At 42.0% G+C, this 11,081-nt stretch overlaps 1 pseudogene; it reads left to right on the forward strand.

Annotated features, from left to right (window-relative positions):
- The first annotated feature begins 5,958 nt into the window (after window positions 1–5,958).
- The window catches only part of LOC106578279 (protein FAM234A-like), a 23,925-nt pseudogene continuing 18,802 nt past the window's right edge, over window positions 5,959–11,081 (forward strand).

Here is an 11,081-nt window from a genome sequence, read left to right on the forward strand (position 1 = left end):
AGTTGAACATGTTATTACTCAAACCTTGTGAAAGTGACAAACTGAAAGGTATTAATTTTTGTCAAAAACAACTTTATATCAAAGGAGTGCCTTTGATTTGACAGCCTGCACATACGCAGTTTGGCACGAGACGACTGTTCGAGCCGATGACATGACATCGCCTACGGGTGTGATCGGGGATTTCTAACGGAGAATAAATTTTAGCCTCATAATGTACTTTCTTTGATTATATTGACAAAACACTCAAGTGGCCGCTCTAAAAATGGAAGGCAGTCAGGAGGAGGCAATATCAAGTGGGATCAATCTAGCCAATGAGTGGGCAGATATGCGTGTGACCAACAGGCACAACTTTGATAAGGCTGCAGCCCAAACACTTTATTTTTACCCTCTCAGCCCTAGCACGAGCCACTTTCATTTGTGGAAATCCCAGTCGAAACCAGATGCAGTTTAATTGCTACCATAAGTGGCGGTCCAATACACGAACGTTACCCCATCGGTCCTCGATTTAGCTTGAAGGAGCAAGTGAAGAACTTTGATCACTTGTGGGGTTGATGTGACCCACAATTGTGTCACAATCAACACAGCTTAATTTTTGGCACATTAGACAAATGTATGATGCTAGCTTGCTAAAATATATATATCTATATATATCGGAAGTTTACATACACCTTAGCCAAATACATTTAAACTCAGTTTTTCACAATTCCTGATGTTTAATCCGAGTAAAAATTCCCTGTGTAAGGTCAGTTAGGATCACCACTTTATTTTAAGAATGTGAAATGTCAGAATAATAGTAGAGAGTGATTTATTTCAGATTTTATTTCTTTCATCACATTCCCAGTGGGTCAGAAGTTTACATACACTCAATTAGTATTTGGTAGCATTGCCTTTAAATTGTTTAACTTGGGTCAAACGTTTCGGGTAGCCTTCCACAAGCTTCCCACAGTAAGTTGGGTGAATTTTGGCCCATTCCTCCTGACAGAGCTGGTGTAACTGAGTCAGGTTTGTAGGCCTCCTTGCTCACACACGCTTTTTCGGTTCTGCCCACAAATTTTCTATAGGATTGAAGTCAGGGCTTTGTGATGGCCTCTCCAATACCTTGACTTTGTCCTTAAGCCATTTTGCCACAACTTTGGAAAAATGCTTGGGGTCATTGCTCATTTGGAAGACCCATTTGCGACCAAGCTTTAACTTCCTGACTGATGTCTTGAGATGTTGCTTCAATATATCCACATAATTTTCCTTCCTCATGACGCCATCTATTTTGTGAAGTGCACCAGATCCTCCTGCAGCAAAGCACCCCCACAACATGATGCTGCCACCCCCGTGCTTCACGGTTGGGATGGTGTTCGTCGGCTTGCAAGCCTCCTCCTTTTTCCTCCAAACATAATGATGGCCATTATGGCCAAACAGCTCTATTTTTGTTTCATCAGACTAGAGAACATTTCTCCAAAAAGTACGATCTTTGTCCCCATGTGCAGTTGCAAACCGTAATCTGGCTTTTTTTATGGCGGTTTTGGAGCAGTGGCTTCTTCCTTGCTGAGCGGCCTTTCAGGTTATGTCGATATAGGACTCGTTTTCCTGTGGATATAGATACTTTTGTACCTGTTTCCTCCAGCATCTTCACAAGGTCCTTTGCTGTTGTTCTGGGATTGATTTGCACTTTTCGCATCAAAGTACATTCATCTCTAGGAGACAGAACGCCTCTCCTTCCTGAGCGGTATGACGGCTGCGTGGTCCCATGGTGTTTATACTTGCGTACCATTGTTTGTACAGATGAACGTGGTACCTTCAGGTGTTTAGAAATTGCTCCCAAGGATGAACCAGACTTGTGGAGGTCTACATTTTTTTCTGAGGTCTTGCCTGATTGCTTTTGATTTTCCCATGATGTCAAGCAAAGAGGCACTGAGTTTGAAGGTAGGCCTTGAAATACATCCACAGGTACACCTCAAATTGACTCAAATTATGTCAATTAGCCTATCAGAAGCTTCTCAAGCCATGACATCATTTTCAGGAATTTTCCAAGTTGTTTAAAGGCACAGTCAACTTAGTGTATGAAAACTTCTGACTCATTGGAACTGTGATACAGTGAATTATAAGTGAAATAATCTGTCTGTAAATAATTGTTGGGAAAATTACTTGTGTCATGCACGAAGTACCTAAGTGGATGTGAACTAAGTGGATGTGACTCCAACCTAAGTGGATGTGAACTTCTGACTTCAACTGTATGTATGACATTGATTTTAGAGTTGGAAAATTGGCTTAGTCTCCGAGCTAGCTTCATAAAAAAAAAAAATAAATCTGAAATTGATTGGAATAAATGACCAAACTATAAAACTAGCTAGCCAGCTAGTATGTGTAACTGTTGCTAGCTTGCTACGTTAGCTTGCTAGGTATATTAATAGCTTTAGGTTGGTTGTTACTAATTTCAACTTTAAGATTTCCACCAAGAACGTTGCCTCTCTGTTCATCACTCCCCCTTGCTTGGGCAAGGACATTAAGATTGACTTTGAGTTTCCCTGTGTAAGAATTTTTCCCACAACAACCAATTCCAAGAAAGGATAAGCGGGAGCTAGACGGACCGTAGTGCCGCATTGTGGACAAGGACTCCCATTGTTAGGGCAGAGAGACATGTAGGCTATTTTATCAGTATTGCTGCGTTCAAAACAACTGGGAATTCTGAAAAATAAAGGTCAAATCATGACATCAGTGATCTTCAAGTCGGAAAGTCGGACCTCTAGAAAGAGGCCCGAGTTCCCGAGTTGGAATTCTGAGTTGGATGACCTTTCAAATCGATTTTTCCCAACCCGAGCAAATTGCTTTTAGAGTTCCCAGTTGTTTTGAATGCGGCATAGGCTATATCCATAATCTTTGGCGCAGTTCACCTTTAAGTCAGTCAAAAGATACGCTGTGCGTTAAAAAGGTGGATTTTGTGGCGTTCATTGCCACAGTTAGAAACTGTACGGCACAAGTCACAAAGAAATCTAAGAAACTGGACTGCAGAAAAGTTTTTGTGACTCAAGGATTTTACATCTGAAGACTTACAAGGGGTACTGGCGTTGGAAGACCGACCCTAACAGGTTCCCCTTGAGCCTGTGTAGGAATCAGATCTGTTTAATTTAGTTTTATACAGAAAAGTTGTTTGATTTAGTTTAGTTTATTAATTAATTTATTGGTAGCTCTTATGTCTCAGGATCGGACCCTTTTTTTCAATTTCCGCCTAAAGTAAGATGTAGCTCAGGCCCTGAAGCAAGGGTATGCATATTCTTGGTACCATTTGAAGGGAAACACTTTGAAGTTTGTGGAAATGTGAAATGATTTTCGGAGTTATATAACACATTAGATCTGGTAAAAGATAATACAAAGAAAAAAAAAAAAGTTTTTTTGTATTTTTTTGTACCATCATCTTTGAAATGCAAGAGAAAGGCCATAATGTATTATTCTAGCCCAGCTGCAATTTAGATTAATATACCATAGAAGAAGTAGAAGTTCACCTCCAACGTCCAAAGGCGGAAGACTCTATTCCTGTAAATCCACCATGGCTACTCCCGCCTCCAGTAGTTGATCTAGAAGTATTGGAGAGACTACAGAAAGATAGGGAGGGTGTTGATCCATCTGATTTGTTTAAGAGACGTCTGGATACTGTGCATCAGGATTTTATGGCCTTTTACACAGATGGTTCAAAAGATCCAAGGACAGGACGCAGAGGGTCAGTATTTGAAGTGCAGGAACGTGGGTTCGCAATCAGGAAATGTATTACAGATCATCTGGCTGTATATAGGGTGGAAATTATGTCCATACTGTTGGAAGTTAAGCCAGAAAGAGTAGTTATCTGCTCTGATTCATGTGCAGTGTTAAGGAGTCTCCAGTCCTTTATATCACGTAGCAGACAAGACCTGCTTTATGAGGTGCAACAAACCCATGGCAGGAGTAAACAAATGGGTATACAGATAATATTTACATGGGTCCCAGCTCATGTGGGAGTGGAGGGGAACGAGGCAGTTGATGTACTGGCTAAACAAGCACTTAGTAGTGGGGATGTGGTAGTTTCGATGAGCAAAGCAGAGGTAAAAAGCATGATATGGACAGTGATGGGGGAGAAATGGCAGGAGCAGTGGAATAGAGATACTAAGGGCAGGCATTTATTTCAAGTTCAGAGGAAAGTTGGGGAGGGGAGAATGACAGGAAGGGACAGAAGAGAGGAGGCTATATTTACAAGATTAAGGGTGGGACACAGCCAGTTGAATAAGACCTTAAATGTGATAGGAAAGCATCCAACAGGAAAATGTGAGTATTGCCAGGAAACAGTGACAGTGGAGCATACAGTATATTTATACAGTATGGACATTGTTGGAGGGAAAGAGACAGGATGAGATCTAGTATGAGGGAGAAGGGGATACAGGAAATTAGTTTCAATAGTATATTGAGTAGAACGTCATTAGATATATTCTCTATTATTTTGTTAAAATTTTTACGGGGCTGGCAGGTACTGTAGGATTTAGTTTCTCCGTCTCTGGCCCACACTCCAGTACAGTAGGTGGCGGTAATGCACCATAACGTTGGATGCCAACCCTCAATAAACCCCACGGAAGAAGAAAACAGACACTCTTTCCATTTCTGTAAATCTACCATGGCTACTCCCGCTTCCAGTAGTTGATCTAGAAGTGTTGGAGAGACTACAGAAAGATAGGGAGGGGTGTTGATCCATCTGATTTGTTTAAGAGACGTCTAGATACTGTGTATCAGGATTTTATGGCCTTTTACACAGATGGTTCAAAAGATCCAAGGACAGGACGCAGAGGGTCAGTATTTGAAGTGCAGGAACGTGGGTTCGCAATCAGGAAACCTATTACAGATCATCTGGCTGTATATACGGCTGAGATGATGGCCATACTGTTGGCCTTGCAGTGGGTGGAGGAAGTTAAACCAGAAAGAGTAGTTATTTGCTCATATTCATGTGCAGTGTTGATGGGTATCCAGTCCTTTAGCTCACGTAGCAGACAATACCTGCTTTATGAGTTACTACAAACCCATGGCAAGATAAAATAAATGGGTATACAGATAAGATTTACTTGGGTCCCAGCCCATGTGGGGGTGAAGGGGAAAGAGGCAGTTAATGTACTGGCTGAACAAGCACCATTTCCCCTGAACCGGGTGCACCTGGTTGCAATTACCCCGCAGAGGGTGCATTTCACGATAGGGCCTGTCAAATGTGTGATTGGTTTACGCAGGTGATGTTGTATTGACAGTTCTGGATTAAACACACACGGACAGAAGTAGCATCTAAAGTAGGATAAATAATTAATTCAACCCGCTAATTGAAATAAATGAGACAATTCTTTATTAATGAGCTGGAACATGAATGGTGACAGCTGACACTACAGGCTAGCTAGTATTGTCTGAGAGAATGCCAACGAATACATTTTGTCGCCAGTACGTAGCTAACGTACTATGGCTAGATTAGCTATGCCAACGTGAACTTTTAACAGGAGTTTTGGCAGCTTGACCAATGCACATCCATAGGCGTTCAATGGATCATATCACGCAAATAACTCGCTAAATTGACATGGATTATTATTTTAGCCAACTATAGTAGTTAACTGTTTACAGATTGAATCCAGAGCCATATGGAGTCAGGGTGAATAGCTAGAATGAAATACTGGAATTCTGCCTCAGGATATAAACAGTGCGTGTTAGGTCATGGGTAAAGCATATTATTGTTCTGTTAAGACATTTCTGGAGGAAAACTTGAAACGGTTTGGAGTGAGATGGCTGGAGTCCCACAGGCAGCCCTGAATAGCTTTGGTACTGTGTCAAAAATAAGGGCAGTGCAGGTTTGTGTCCTTTCCTCTAACCCCTAGACCACATTTGCTCTATGTTTAGGTCTGTTTGGGCTGTGATGCATTGCTTAGGAGATGATGGAGCCAACAGAACATGCCACAGAAGCCGACCCTCTGAAGAGGGAGGAGGTTGAAGGGGTGGAGTGGCACCATCAGCTCAGACCAAGAAGAGTTTGGGTCTGGGCAAGTTGACCCACTGGAGGACGGCTGTCTTCTTCCTCTCCCTCTGCCTCAGCCTCATCATCGTCTTCACCTTCTCTTTCATCATCCCCAGTCCCATCCGGCCGCAATATCTCACCTTCTGGAACCGCACTTCCTCCAAGCAGGTGAGGAAGAGATACAGTAACACATTATACTTGAGAAGGAAAGTTACGTGTCTTAATGCTTAACCTTTTTTTTCACTATGGGACGGTTTCCCAGACACTGATTAAGCTTTGTCCTGAACTAAAAAGTCTCTAAAGAGTTCAATTGAAATAGCTTTTTAGTATAGGACCAGGCTTAACCTGGGTCTGGGAAAACAGCCCAAGATGTAATGTTTGTAGATGTACAATGTACTTCCCTTCTCTCCATCACAGCCACCTATGGTTTCCTGGCCATAGAGGACGCAAGCAAAGACAAAGTGATGGATGTGCTGTTTGTCCTGAAGGACTCGAAGAGCAGTCAGAACATCAGCTGTTTTGACGCAGGTACTAGGAATGCAGGTCTTACAGCAAAAGCTTCACGCTTTACCTTATTAAAAGCATAATAATGAAGTGTATGTACAGTGCCTTCAGAAAGTATTCACACCGTCTGACTTTTCCACATATTGTTGTTACAGCCTGAATTTAAAATAGGACTAAACTGGCCTAAACACAATACCCCATAATGTCAGTGGAAATGAAAAGCTGAAATGTATTGAGTCATTAAGTACTCAACCCCTTTGTTATGCAAGCCTAAATAAGTTCAGGAGTAAAAATGTGCTTAACAAGTCACGTAAGTTGAATGGACTCTGTGTGCAGTAATTGTGCTTAATATGGTTTTTGAATGACTACCTCATCTCTGTACCCCACACAATTATCTGTAAGATCCCTCAGTTGAGCAGTGAATTTCAAGCACAGATTCAACCACAAAGACCAGTGAGGTTTTCCAATGCCTTTACAGAATAAAAATATTCCGAAACATGCATCCTGTTTGCAATAAGGCACTACAGTCAAACTGCCAAAAATATGGCAAAGAAATGAACTTTATGTACTGAATACAAAGTGTTGTTTGGGGCAAACACATCACTGAGTACCACTCTTCATATTTTCAAGCATGGTGGTGGCTGCATCATGTTATGGGTATGCTTGTAATCGGCAAGGACTAGGGAGTTTTTTTAGGATAAAAATACATGGAATAAAGCTTAGCACAGGCAAAATCCTAGAGGTAAACCTACTTCAGTCTGGTTTCCAACAGATACTGGGAGACAAATTCACCTTCCGGCAGGACAATGACTTAAACACAAAACCTAACATACTCTGGAGTTGCTTACCAAGACGACATTGAATGTTCCTGACTGGCCTAGTTACAGTTTTGAGTTAAATCGGCTTAAATCTATGGCAAGACTTCATATGGCTTTATAGCAATGATCAACAACCAACTTGACAGCTTGAAGAATTAAAAAAATAATAATGTGCAAATATTGTACAATCCAAGTGTGCAAAGCTCTGAGAGACTTACCCAGAAAGACTCACAGCTGTAATCGCTGCCAAAGGTGATTGTAACATGCATTGACTCAGGGGGTTGAATACTTATCTAATCAAGATATATTAGAATTTTATTTTTCATAAATTAGGACATTTGTCGAATACATTTTCTCTCACTCTGACATATTTTGTGTTGATAGTTGACAAAAAAAAGACAATTGAATCCATTTTTAATTCTACTTTGTAACACAATAAAATGGGGGAAAAGTAAAGGCGTGTGAATACTTTCTGAAGGCACTGTAGCTTCTTTTGTAGAATGTTTTCACTGAGAGTCCAGTAAAAGTAGAGGCGGCCAGCCAAAGATTTCTAGAAGACAGGCTAAATTAGTTTCCTCAATACAAAGATACCGTTACCTTTTTCCTACCCTAATGAATCTACCATCATTTTTCTACCCAATATCTTGTCTGCTGTGTTATTGTAAAAGCTGTAGTGTCTGAGATTCAGGTGTGCTTTTTACGTCTTCCAGGTCTGGACACACGTTGTGTGTTTGTGTCGGCGGTAGCCGGGACCAACGGGGAGACTGTGGGAGTGGCCCTTGGCCCCTGAGTTCCACTGGGCCCATTGTGGTCTGGACGGGCTGAGAGAGATGGACAGAGGCTGCCTGCTGTCCCATTCCAACCAGCTCACTGCTATCGACAAATACACTGGTGAGTGACTTACTCTCGTTTACTCACCTCCATCTCTACTAAAGTCACACTTCAAGCAATCATACTTTCTCTCCTCACACCTCTCCTACTGCACAAATATGTGCCTTCATATCCCACTTTTGCGTAGTTTGGTCAGTGTCTCGCCACTATTTTGTAACCAGACTAACTTCAAAGAAAAGTGGGACAAACGGTCTTCCTACATATTTTTTGAAATGATTTCTAATGGAGGTGGGTTGTAGCTGTGAGTGCATTCTGAATACCTGGTATTTCTGTACAGGAATGGTGATGTGGTTGTGGCCCCAGCTTCCGAACCTGAGCAGCACCCTACCAGTCCTCAGTGTCCCAGACCTGGATGGGGACGCGGTCAGCGACGTGGCTCTGGTGGCCCCCAGCCCAACGCAGGTAAACCTGAAGGGCATCCTTGTTGTCTCAGGATAGTCTCACTCAACAGCATTGTGCCTTATGACACCTGCACTGACTAGGTTTATGTTTTCGGTTTCTGCTTTAAAACTGTACAATAATGTAAGAAAATGTGAGCTTTACATATAGAATGGCAGCCTCTGTGCCAGTAGCTTTAACAGAAGACCTCAAGTCAGTTTGTTCTATTATTATCCTTTGCTTTCTAGACACTGTTGGCGATCCTCTCAGGAAAGACGGGTGTCCAGATTGGCTCAGAGGTGGTTCTGGACACAGCTGAGAGTGCCATGCATCTCCTCTACTCCACAGGGAAAGGCTCCCACTATGTACTGCTCCAAAAAGGTGAGCAAGTCGTCATTTACCAGAGCATGCTAGTGAACACAGTTCTTGATCTGCTGTTAGTATATCATTGAAAAGCCAATAACTCACTGACCAAACTATTGATCTCATAACATTCTATGTCATAGAACACATTGATTTCAGTCCTACTGTATGTGACCTAGTGCACCGATCAGTGAGTTATCCCAGTACAGTGGTTCCTCAATTAAAAGTTTTGAGATTATGCTGCTGGACTTAGAGGTCATTTGTGGTTTAGTACGTTACCCTGAGTCACTGCTTCATTGCGCCAGACCACCGCAAGGGGGAGTTAGAGCACTGATTATGCTTTTGGGTCCCAAGGACTAATGTGTGTCTACCTGACAATGAATGGGCGATATAAACCAAATAGAAACTGGTAATTGTGCACGACTTCAAAATTGAATTTCAATTAACTGAATGATGAGGATGAAGAATGTGATTAAATTTAGAACAATAGTGTAAGAATTGCTATTCCTCTGTCCTGCATGCACACCTGAAAAAATACACGTATTTTTTTGTCTACTTGGTCAGAAGAAGAATGTTTTGGTTATCCTGACCTGGATGCCATGTATTATAGTTTATAAAAGGAAAAATATTACCATCGTCTCTTGCGCATGTCATTTTCCAGATTTGCCCTAATGAAAAATGTCCCTTAGATATTAATTTAGAATCCTCCAATCCTCTAAATGTAATCAGGCTGCCTTTTGAGAATCCGTAGGCGAGCGAGTAAACTCCCACTGCCATCAATTCTACTTGCTAACATGCAGTCATTGGAAAATAAAATTGATGACCTACAATTATCCTACCAACGGGACATTAAGAACTGTAATATCTTATTTTTCACCGAGTCGTGGCTGAATGACGACACGGATAATATAGAGCTGGAGGGATTTTCAATGCACCGGCAGAACAGAGAAGCAACGTCTGGTAAGATAAGGGGTGGGGGTGTGTCTTGTAGTCAATAACAGCTAGTGCGCAAAATCTAATATTAAAGAAGTCTCGAGGTATTGCTTGCCTGAGGTAGAGTACCATATGATAGTCTGTAGACCACAATATCTACCAAGTGAGTTCTCATCTATATTATTCGTAGCCGTCTATTTACCGCCACAGACCGATACTGGCACTAAGAGCGCACTCAACCGACTCTATAAGGCCATAAGCAAAGAAGAAAATGCTCACCCAGAAGCGGCGCTCCTAGTGTCCGGGGACTTTAATGCAGGCAAACTTAAATCAGTTTTATCACATTTTTACCAGCATGTTACGTGCAACCAGAGGGGAAAAAAAACTCTAGACCACCTTTACTCCACACACAGAGATGCATACAAATCTCTCCCCCGCCCTCCATTTGGCAAATCTGACCATAATTCTATCCTCCTGATTCCTGCTTACAAGCAAAAACTAAAGCAGGAAGTACCAGTGACTCGCTCAATACGGAAGTGGTCAGATGACGCGGATGCTACGCTACAGGACTGTTCTGATCCCCGACAACGATGAGACAGCCTATAGGGAGGTGGTCAGAGAACTGGCAGTGTGGTGCCAGGACGACAACCTCTCCCTCAATGTGAGCAAGACAAAGGAGCTGATCGTGGACTACGGGAAAAGGCGGGCCGAACGAGCCCCCACAAACATCAACGGGGCTGTAGTGGAGCGGGTCAAGAGTTTTAATAAGTTCCTTGGTGTCCACATCACCAACGATCTATCATGGTTCAAACACACCAAGACAGTCGTGAAGAGGACACGACTAGAGGTCGACCGATTAATTAGGGCCGATTTCATGTTTTCAAAAACAATCGGTAATCGGTATTTTTGGCCACCGATTTGCCGAATTAAAAAAAATATATATATATTTTTTAAACCTTTATTTAAGTAGGCAAGTCAGTTAAAGAACACATTCTTATTTTCAATAATGGCCTAAGGAACGGTGGGTTAACTGCCTTGTTCAGGGGCAGAACGACAGATTTTTAACCTTGTCAGCTTGGGGATGCAACCTTACGTTAACTAGCCCAAAGCTCTAACCACCTGTTTTACGTTGCCAAGGTAAGTTGCTAGCTAGCATTAAACTTATCTTATAAAAAAACAATCAATCAATCATAAAC

Source organism: Salmo salar, chromosome ssa19 (genome assembly GCF_905237065.1).
Source record: "Salmo salar chromosome ssa19, Ssal_v3.1, whole genome shotgun sequence".
NCBI lineage: Eukaryota > Metazoa > Chordata > Actinopteri > Salmoniformes > Salmonidae > Salmo > Salmo salar.